General features: G+C 39.9%; 1 long non-coding RNA gene across 1 annotated transcript; it reads right to left on the bottom strand.

The window, feature by feature from the left end:
* Window positions 1-4,650: 4,650 nt before the first annotated feature.
* LOC126391263 (uncharacterized) lies at window positions 4,651-6,038 on the bottom strand. The gene is made up of 3 exons (XR_007570070.1): window positions 5,947-6,038; window positions 4,965-5,070; window positions 4,651-4,792 (listed from the first exon to the last, which is right to left on the bottom strand). It is a non-coding gene; the product is annotated as an uncharacterized LOC126391263 (long non-coding RNA).
* Between the last annotated feature and the right edge of the window lie 4,901 nt (window positions 6,039-10,939).

Raw genomic sequence — 10,939 nt, 5'->3', positions numbered from 1 at the left:
AGATCAGCACCTTGGACCGTAAACCCTCCCTTTCTTCCCTGATAGCTTAACACGGCCAGCACGTACTTAGCATTTCACAACTGTACCTGAAAGCCAAACCTGGTGACATATTAACTCGACCTGCTCAGGGTCCCTGTCCTTAAATCTGGCTGGAGTTCAGACAGTTACTGTGTCAAGGTAGTGTCTCAGTGTCTGAATGAGGTGGACTGTCACAAAGATAAAGGCCTGTATGTCAATTTTAGTTGTGCCTTGCATTTCTGTTGTCTTCCTGGATGTCTGGCCTTTCTTCCCATCTCATCAAAGGTGAAGATTAAACTAATTACATTCCAAAGTCAATTCTGAGGTACTTGTACTTTACTTGGGTATCTCCATTTTCAGCTACTCCACTATATTTTAGGGGGGGAAACTGCACTTTTTAACTGTACTAAATTCATCTTACAGTTAATGATAACTTTCTAGGTTAGGATTTTAAAGAGGCTAGGCTATAATAAGCAAATAAAATAGAATGCATTATTATAGAGTTAATGAAAGTAACAGTATAAAGTAGTTTCATGAGTTCCACCTCAACACAAAGAACATTAAAATTCTGCTAAGACGTAAATGCACCAATAAAAATATTCAAATAATATATAATAATATGACAGTGATGCCTGTCTGAATAATGAGCGTTTTTACTCCTAACTACATGTTAATAATACACAGGATTTACAGGTATCTAGCTGTGAGATTGCATAACTGAAACGTCTCCTGTGTGCCAAGCGTGTAGGACACCAACGGGGGTCAACTCAAAGACACAAAAATGTCAATGGCCCTATATAGAGCCAGTATTTGATCTGTCCATTCTGGGCTACTGTAGAACAACATGGCGGACTCCATGGAAGAGGACCCGCTCCATATGTAGATATATCTGCTCATTCTAAGGTAACAAAAACTATTATGTGTCATATACCATTTCTGTCAACAGATGCTCCTAAATCCTATGCACTGGACCTTTAAGGGAATAGTTTGCATGTCAAATTGTGAGCTTTAGAAGTACCGGTAGATGCCTACCTTTGGACAGAGCCAGGCGAGCTGTTTTCTGCTATTACCAGGCTTTGAGCTAAGCAAACTGGTTGTTTGCTGTACCCTCCTATTAATAGTACAGACAGGAGGAGGGTATTGATTATCTCTCCTCTAGCTCTTGGGAAGAAAGTGAATATGCATAATTCCCCAAATATCAAACTATTCCCTTAAGTATGAATTTGAATGCATTTCATTGTAATTGAGTATTTCACACTTCTTCCACCACTGTATCCCATTACGTTCATCTCTCTCACCTTCGATTTTTACTTGTCCTCTTGCAGTCTGTTTTTTAGTCACTCCGCCTGTTTCCTTTGGTTGTCATTTAACAGAAAAGGGGAAGTGAGTAACGGTTGGTTTGGCCAGTGTAGAAAATCAGCTTTAGGGGCATGTAAGGGAATGGTTATGGTTTGTACTGATGACATACTCAGAGCATGCTGTCACTAGATTTGAAGGTTTTGGAGATTATGCAACATAAGGAATTTATGATGATGATGATGATGATGTGTTTGATGTGTGTGTGTGTGTGTGTGTGTGTGTGTGTGTGTGTGTGTGTGTGTGTGTGTGTGTGTGCGCGCGCGCGTTTAGCTTGTTGGCTTTTTTCCATGGGTTTGAGTGTAACTATCTTCCTGCTGCTATCATTTGAGGCCTTTATCCTAACAGTCTCCACTGTATCAGGATTATTCAAAGTATCAAGCCTTCAAATCAAGATTTAATCAAAGCAGCAATCCTTGATTGGAGTGTTGACCATTCCTAAATGATCAGTGTTCAATACAATCCATTGAAACTTGATCAAGTTCTAGTCAGTGATCATTATCAGTGATCAAACAGAATGACAGAGTTGTCTGTTTCTTTTATCTGTGGCCATTAGGCTTAACTGGGTCAACACAAATAAACTCAATGGGCCACATCATCTGAACATGCTGAGCTGTTGACGCAGTAATCCTGTTTGTGAGAGCTGCTTTGTGGGTGTTATTTCCAATTATCTTCACTTTTATGGCGAGACAGGTGAAAACAGTTTTTTTTGTGCTCTTGTCAATTTGAGACTTTGGGCTATGTTGCTTCCATGTCTCTCTCAGACTAGTGAAAAGAAAACATCCAAAATACACATTAAGGCGTTTTTTGAGTTCTGGAAATGTACTTTCAAAGTGCATATTTAATTAGATAGTGCCATATTTGCATATTTAAATATAACATTTCAGAAAACTTGTAAAAAATAATAGTCTAATCCACTGGGGTAATTTAACGGTGATATCTGTGAGTTAACATCTTTACTCTAGCGTCTTATTTTTTGTCTAAAAAAGTATTGAATTGTACAATACATATCTTTAAAGGTTGTTTTCTCAAAATGAGTGTTTTGTCACTGTGGGCCAAACATCTCAACTTCAGTAGCATTTACATCATTTATCATATATAGCCTGATTTATATAACATTTTATTTCTAAAAACACAACAAAAATTGATTTTTTTTATGGCTGTTGACAGTATTTCCTGATTTAAGGAGTGATAAAAGGAGATATCCAAAGTTCCCCCTGCAAAACCCTTCAACAACCCATATGTCAACAAAAGTATTTTCAACCTGGTTTTAGCCGTGTTCGGATTTTTGTTCTGGAAATGTATGCAAATCAGTGCATATTTAATAGATGATTATAAATAATGCATCGTTTGCATATTTACACATAAAATATTTAAAAAAAAAACGTGTAATGTAAAAAAAATAACTGTTTACATTAAGAAATCATCCGGGGAAGTTTCATGGTGATATCTCTTAGTTATATCTCCCCTTAAAACTAGATGTTTTACAGTCTTCAATGTAAAAACTGCATTCTGTTAACTGAAGATATAAACAGTAAAAGGACAAGTACAATATATTCTTCAGAGTTTCATGAGGTACAATGACAGAGCTGTATTTTGCCAAATTACAAAATGAGTGGCTCCAGTGCTCAAACGCAGGTTTGCTCATGTTCAGATATCAGGTCAGGAGATTACACTGGGGACACTCTGGGGTCAACAATCAGCCACAATGCTCTTACACAAGAAAAGTGAAGGAGAGATCAATTTGAGACAATGTCCTTTCTGACACACAGACGAGATCAATAAGTAAACACACAGACACACAGATATACACCCTTTAAAAGACAGATACAGCAATGCATATGTGCAAACACTCACAGACATACATGTGCCCACACTCACATACGCACGCCTGATGCATGCATACATGTCTGTGTAGCACATGTGCACACATGTATGCACAACTCCCCACTGTTGCTGAATGGCCCTGTAAGTCTGTGCAAAAGAATTACAGCTCAGATTTATATTCTTATTATCATTATGTAATTTATGATTATGTTGAGCACCTTGGGCTTTGTCTTTTTAAAATGACACATTAATAATGGTGAATGACACCAGCATGCACGTGAATAACGAAACGCTCACACGAGAAGGTTTTAGCATTGTGAGCTACAGTTGCTGCTCGGAATTTTGGATTTCTGTCGTCAAAATCACAGCATAAGTTCCTGTTTTTAGTTCCCACCATGAATATTCAAAATCATGCTCCATCTGCACAGTCTGCAGTATTTCCTGTCATCAAAGCAAGGAAGAAATGTTTTGCCGCCCAAACCTCCAATTCAACTTACAGAAGATTGAAAATATTAGACCATTAATGAAAACAAAATGCAGGTCATAGAAAAATGATCTCTTTAAAATGTAAATGAAATATTCTGTCAATCTTCTTTTCTAGTTTCTTATTATGTATTCATCTTTAAAATCTGACTGGGAGTCTGCACCCCCTCAAAAAAATCCCAAATCTGAAAACTTATTTCTTATTACATTATATTACTATAACCAAGTACAGCTCTACAGTATACTACACTAATAAGTAATAAATTAAATCCAGGCCTACTGCTGTTTACATAGATAGCACATGCCCTGCGACATAAGTGAATGACACTTTACTCAGACTTCACGTGGGCTTCCTGAGAAATACAATGTAATGAAGCTATAAACAGCAGCGTATAGTTGAATAAGCCTGTGAGCACCATTGTTTATCAACGGGTGATTGTGCGGCTAATTACCTGTCAGGTAACTTAGCTATGATAGCTAACGTTACAGATGGCTCATTGATAAGCATTTGCAAATCGGCCCATTTTCACCAAAACGATTTGTTGTTTGTCGCACTCTGTGCAATGGCTGACACTTTTTTAGCAAAATATTATTTATTTCCATGATGATAGTTCCGGCGCAAAATAACAAATTGACATCAACGTTACCTTTTTGTGCATGTCCTGACTGAAGTGAAGCGTTATCACTGGTGCGATCTTAAAATAATACTTTTCCCATCAACAATGGTAATATTATCCAATCCTAACTTTACACAAAGGTAGCAAATGGAGCATTGTCAGAATGTATCAGCTGTGCAGGAGCCAATGCACAGAGTGTATGATGGCTAACATTCTGGCAAGAATTTAGCGTAACATTGAAAGAAAATAACTATTCATAAAGTCGTCAGTTTTATAACACTTAACAAAAATGATCACAATCAAATAATGAAATAGAGAGAAATTTGACATTGATTATACCTACTATACATTGTTGAGCTGTCTGGGCTGCCTGTGGAGTGGCACAGGGAAGTGACCGAAAGAATGAGATCGCATATACACGTGGCCAAAATTAGTTTTCTCCATGGCATGGCTGGGCTCAACCTTAGAGATAGGATAAGGAGCTCGGACATCTGGAGGGAGTAGAGTAGAAAGGGTCGCGTCAAAAGGGTTCAGTTGAGGTGGTTCGGGCATCTGATCAGGATGCCTCCTGGGCTCCTCCCGTTAGAGGTGTTAGAGGCACTTCCTACTGGCAGGAGGCCCTGGGGTAGACCCAGGACATGTGGGAGGGATTACATATCTCACCTTGCATGGGAACACCTTGGGGTCCCCCAGGAGGAGCTGCAAAGCGTTGCTGGGGAGAGGCACATCTGGGGTGCTTTGCTTGGCCTGCTACCCCCGCGACACGGCCCTGGATAAGCAGATGAAAATGGATGGATGAACCGATGGATGTACCTACCACAGATGGACTCTAAGATGGTGCCTATTCATTCTCATGGAGTTGCTCCCCTGGCGCATATGGCAAAAAAGTTGTCTAGCTTCCGGGTTTACTTCTGTGTTATGCAGCCCAATGAATATGTGCAGTAGTGTTTCTCTCACTGGCCCAGATGGTAGACTTTACATTGTGATGAAGTTACGGAATTTCAAATCGCTTTTCTCGGCTTGAGGAAAGTTTATAAAATAAAACCACATATATAAAACCACCATGGCTTTGAAAGAATCGGAATTTACCTTGTTTGCAGTTCGAGGTGTCCTATCGACAGTTTTACAGATGTCTCTTCTACAGTGGTGGTCTATGGGAAAAATGCTAGGCCACAGGGGATTTTTTTTTGCTGCAATATCGTGAGTGGCCACTGGGAAAAATTTTGCTGCAAGGGTGAGCAGTTTTCCTCGGGACATTGTATCTACCCACAGCAGTAAGTAATGGCTTCTGCTGGGTATGGCAACACTACTTGGACAATCTAGTAAAATAAAACACAGACCTGCAATACCCCACAATACTAGAATCAGTATCAATAATGGCAGTTTGTAAAGTTTTTGGACGTCAGTCTGAGGTTGCCTGTTGAAACATTTTTTTATATGAATATATTAGGAGATATGATGATAAATGTCCGTTCCACTGTCACTGTAAACCACTGTGTCCATGAAGAGGTTTCTGTATAAATGTGCACGGACCACTAGACACAGATATTGTTTTGGTCTTGTCCCAGAGGCTTTGTGTCTCTGGGAAATTATGTGTTTATACAGTATATGCACACACCCTCACACATGCACACACACAACACACCTTCTTAATTTACTTGGCAGTAGGTTATGGCATCGGTTGTTGCAGAGCCGTTGTTGCTTCACCTCTCCTCCAATTCCTGTAAATCCTCTCTGCCCCTGCATGCTTCCAGCCAGACATGGAAAAAACCTCCATGAGCCAGCATGTTCATTTCTCGAGGTTCAGTACACAAATACAAGCACACACACACAAACACACACAAACACAGTAATGAGGCGTGCAGGCACATACACAAACAAGCATCTCTCTGTGGGCTGACATATTAGGTCTTATTTACTCCTTCAAGCATGTGGTTTTTGGAGCCTGGAATGTTAAAGCATCTGATGACTTGTCGAGTCGCAGAGGCAAGCGGGCCGCCTGTAGCCTAGAGTTGCAAGTAAGTGTGCCGATGTAACAATCTGGAACAGTTGTGCATGAGTAAGCTGAAAGAGTGTGTAGACTTTTCAGAAATCTATAGCCAGGGTGAGTATCACTGGTAGATAAATCCAAAGATTGATGCCATTGTTTTGTTTGACAGCAATTGAAGATGCCTCATGGATCTAGATGTGCTTGTAACCCTAACCTACAAACATTTTATATAAAATCATTGTCATTTTGCTTTTACAATATCAGGGGTATCCAAGATAACCATTGACATTTTATGCCAGATTATACCTCTCACATTGGGAACCTATTCAATGAATAGGCCCTGCGGTGCAATGCAATCCATCAAGCTGTTACTTGTTTGATTATGATAATTGTAGAGAATGACACAATGGCTAAATCATGTAATACAAAAAGCCCAAAGTAGAACGTGTTTACTTTCTCACCTACTTTCTAAAATGAACTTTACCAGCATGTAGCTGCTGTGGAAACTTTTTTTACACTTATTTTTTAACTTTGACAATTCTGTGGAAAGCCCTGTCACAAAATGTTGGCATTGTAGGTTTCCGCAAACTATAGAAACATTATATTTGTACATTTCATGTGTCTCATATCAACGTTTCTGAAGTGATATAGTCTGTTGGGAAGTGAAGGGAATGGTGAGACGCCTGCCGAGCTGCAAACAACAGTATAAGACTAACAAACAACAAAGCTAGTTGCGATTTATCGAGTTACTGCTGTGTTATCAGATGCTCTCTAGTCACCAAACATGGGTGTTTTTAGCGACCTGTCACTCTGTTTCTATTGGGAAGAGTGGCACAAAAAGTTGTGTTCTACCAAGTCAACCCTACTTTTCCCCATCCTGGATAGTGCCATGTTTTACCAAGCAACCAATGCATTTTGTCCCAAGATAGTGCCAGAAAAAGGGGGTATTCAAAGCCAAAAGATGGTCACGTGTTTGTTGTACCTAAACTTAATCACATGTTAACCACAGCATTGTTGAAAGTTAAAAAACAGACGATTGGATTACTGTGCAGCTGTAGAACGTATTAAGCAACCTTGAAAGCACTCAAGCTCAAAGCTCCATAAAACAGACAGAGTTTAAATAATTAATCATTGTGTTTAGCTTATTGAATACACCTTGTACTGTGGAAGATAATGCTGACTATAAACACCCCTAAATATGTGGGGCAAATAGGTAGTAGAATTTGACTGTGACACTTCATAATCAACATCAAGCTTTAGATTCTTCTGGCTGCAGCCTGAAAGGACATATTACAGAAATCAGTGTCTGCAAAATCTGGTCATTGTTTTTTTTTTTTTTTTTGGGAGGGGGGGGGGGAGGGGGGGGGGTGTTAAGTCAAAACCACCTATTTATATTGAAATTTATTTCTTAGAATAAACCCCTTGAGATGTATCATCTCGTTTTCGAGGGGGTCCCAAACACTTACAACTGGGAAAATGAACAATACAAAGTACAATAATGTGGAACTGGTTTCCTGTTAGCTTTACAAAACAAACAACAAAGGAACAGAGACCTAGATAACAAAACAGAGACAACGACAACAACATGCATACAAAAAGGACATAATTTACAACCTTAAAGTGATAGTTCAGGTTTTTGGACATGAAGTTGTGTGAAACGCTGACCGTCTGTAGCTCTGATGTGATGGTGTCACTACTCTCAACGAGCCTCCTGCTCTGAGAAATTGCCCGTAGCTTACCGGAGAAAAAGTAGTTCTGAAGATGTACAGGGGACACGTTACCAAAAGGTTTTAAGCTACAAAAAAGTATGCATGTGTTTTGTTAGACTATTTCAATAATTTTAAAACATCCCTGCATTACGTCAGACCGTGCTATCAATTGGGACTATTTTCTGGCCAGTATCACTCCGCCGTGCAGGCCCGCAAGACAGCATGCCAACAGAAATCAACTAGACAGTTCATCACAACAACACATCAACATTTTGGTATTCCTCTGTTTACCTACAGCAGCTGACGACGGTGTGTCGTGAGCCTGAGCCGGTGTTCGCGCTGTAGTAGTAGGTATATATAGGGCTAGTACATCTTTTTTCTCACTAATAATAGCCTACTGGTTCTCTGTTGGAAACAGCCGATGAAGTTTTCGTTAGCCGTTGCTATCCTGCCCAGCCAGACCTTTCTCAAGAAAAGAAAGGTCTGGCTGGGCTGACTCTCACTTTAAGATTGGAGAAAAAAACGCCCCGGCTGCTTGTATTTCTTTCAACCAATCACAATCGTCCTGGGCGGTGCCACAGCAACGGTGCGCTTGCAAAAATATTGCCAGGGGGGAAACAGGTTTTGGTGTAACACAGCCACAAAAATATCGCCTACAGGTCGCAAACCATGGCAGAAAAATGGCTACATCCCCGCAAGATCAAACACCGCAAAAGTTAGTGTTGAAAATGGTTGAAAACTGCCACACAACCGGAGGTGGTAGGGCAGGACTTCAGCGGGTGGCTCGTTCCGCCCAATGAGAGGCTGATCTCTGCAGCGAACTTCCACCCACTCAGACTAGCCTCATACATGTGGCTTAACAGGGGTCTGCTCCACCTACTGGTTGGATAAGATGGCTATTATCAGCCCATTAAAAACTTTTTTACAGCACAAAAACCCACTAACACCTGGCTTTTTGATTTACTGGGAAAGGTTAGCATTCACACCCAGGTCAAATGACTCTGCTGTAGCCACTGGTGTTTATCAGCTCTGGCTCAAATCAGCATTGATAGAAACACAAATCCTGGGTGAACATGTTCATTTTAGCCCCTTAACTGGCAAGATGCAATAACATACCACCACAAAAAAATGTCTGTCTCCACCCAAGCAGTGCTCAAACATCGATCCATATTAGTCTGCACAGAGTTTAAAAGATACACTGACTAAGTAAGAGATATAAAAAGAAATAACCACTATAAAGTTTTCACAGGCCTCCATGCTGCTTTTCACTGTTTACAAACCTGTTTCCTGGCCTGTCCATGACGTCTAACGTGACACACCAAAAGAACACACACGCACATAAAAGGCATATGTACAGCGTACATAGCTCTGGTCTACTGGCAATGGGATTGGAGTCTATAGCCCATTTTAACGGGTTTACCCGTGTTTATAAAACCTACGTACACATGCTTATTATAGTGGGAAAAGGGTTTAAATGGCTGTTTCAGTTTCACTTTTGTTAAGTGTACGCAACAACGCTACATGGTTATGGCAACCTACATGAAAGTCCTACAGTTGTTTGCAACTTTGTAAGAATGTGGCCAAAACGGTTACTGCATTCAAATTCAGAAAACTGCCGCGAGTCGTGTCCGATGCTCTACTGACTGTGTGACTGGTAGACGGCGGTGGGTGGTGCAACAGGCCAAAACACAAATTCAAAACATAAACATGCTTTGCAGACCACAAAAATGTTTTTTTCAATGCGAATATTCTGGCCGTACTATTGTTGTCGGTGAGATCAGTATGTTATATGAACATTATTCCTTAGTCTCTGTGACATATTAGGAGGATTTTATGACTATTTGCTTTAGATTTCTTACATATAGCTCCTTTAACAAAGCCACTAGAAGTCACCTAATGATAAATGGCTCGTACGTATGTTGCAGTTAACAACTGACAATGGCCATTTAATGAGCTGACAATAGCCTCCGAACCTACTACTAAGTGTAGCAGGTCCCTTCTGATCCATATGTATGAGGCTGATCACCACCGATAATGACCATTTAATTAAGAAATAACATTTAAAGTGGATGTTTGATACACTTAAAAGTACCCAGGTTTTTACCACTAGTAGAACCATGCAGCAATGTTTTCATGAGTGGGTCCCTGATTTGTTTGTATCATGCACAATAAACAATGCAATGCAAGTTTTGTTTTGTTTTTGTTTTTTTGTGTGTGTGTGTGTGTGGGGGGGGGGGGGGGGGGTTGAAGTAATAATCAGCTCTTCAGATGTTTTATGAGGGAGAAAAAGCATTCAAGACATTTGCTGGACTTAAAGGATACAAGCTATGCATTCTAGTGAGTAACAATGAATGTGATTCGTGAATGTGGTTTTTTTTCAATCACAAGGAAACTCCACAGGAAAACTTTGAAGACTGAATTTTCTCACCGAAAACACCTGAAGCACAGAATTTTCTTCTGCTGTCAGCCTGTTGCTGCGCCTCCTAAAAAACTGCCATAACTTTCTCTCAATTTATCATTTAAGATATCATAACTTTCATGATAAGATATTTTCTAAATAAACTGATTACCGTATGAGCTTTGTTAGAACCATATAGAATCGTGTTTTTTATGACGGACTAATAATTCAAAATGTTAAATTGTGTTGAATAACTTGGAATGTTCTAATAATTGAAATGAGTCATTATAACCATCATTTTAAAATGAAGCAGTGCAGAGGTCATTAAAAGTGACATGACCACAAGTTGAACCCTGCGGGGGCATTGATTTCCAACCATCCAAAAGTCCATTAGGGGTTATTGCTAAAACTCAGGAAGTGAATGCATGTGCGTAGGTTCAGGACATGTGTGTGTGTGTCTTCCTATGTGTGTGTGTGTGCGTGTGTTTGTTGCAGAGGCATGCCTGCTTAGATTTTATCTGTTTATGAGTGTGTGTATTTA

The sequence above is a fragment of the Epinephelus moara genome, chromosome 6 (assembly GCF_006386435.1).
Source record: "Epinephelus moara isolate mb chromosome 6, YSFRI_EMoa_1.0, whole genome shotgun sequence".
Classification (NCBI taxonomy): domain Eukaryota; kingdom Metazoa; phylum Chordata; class Actinopteri; order Perciformes; family Serranidae; genus Epinephelus; species Epinephelus moara.
Note: the sequence above shows the minus strand (reverse complement) of the source record. Positions and strands in the feature narration are given on the sequence as shown.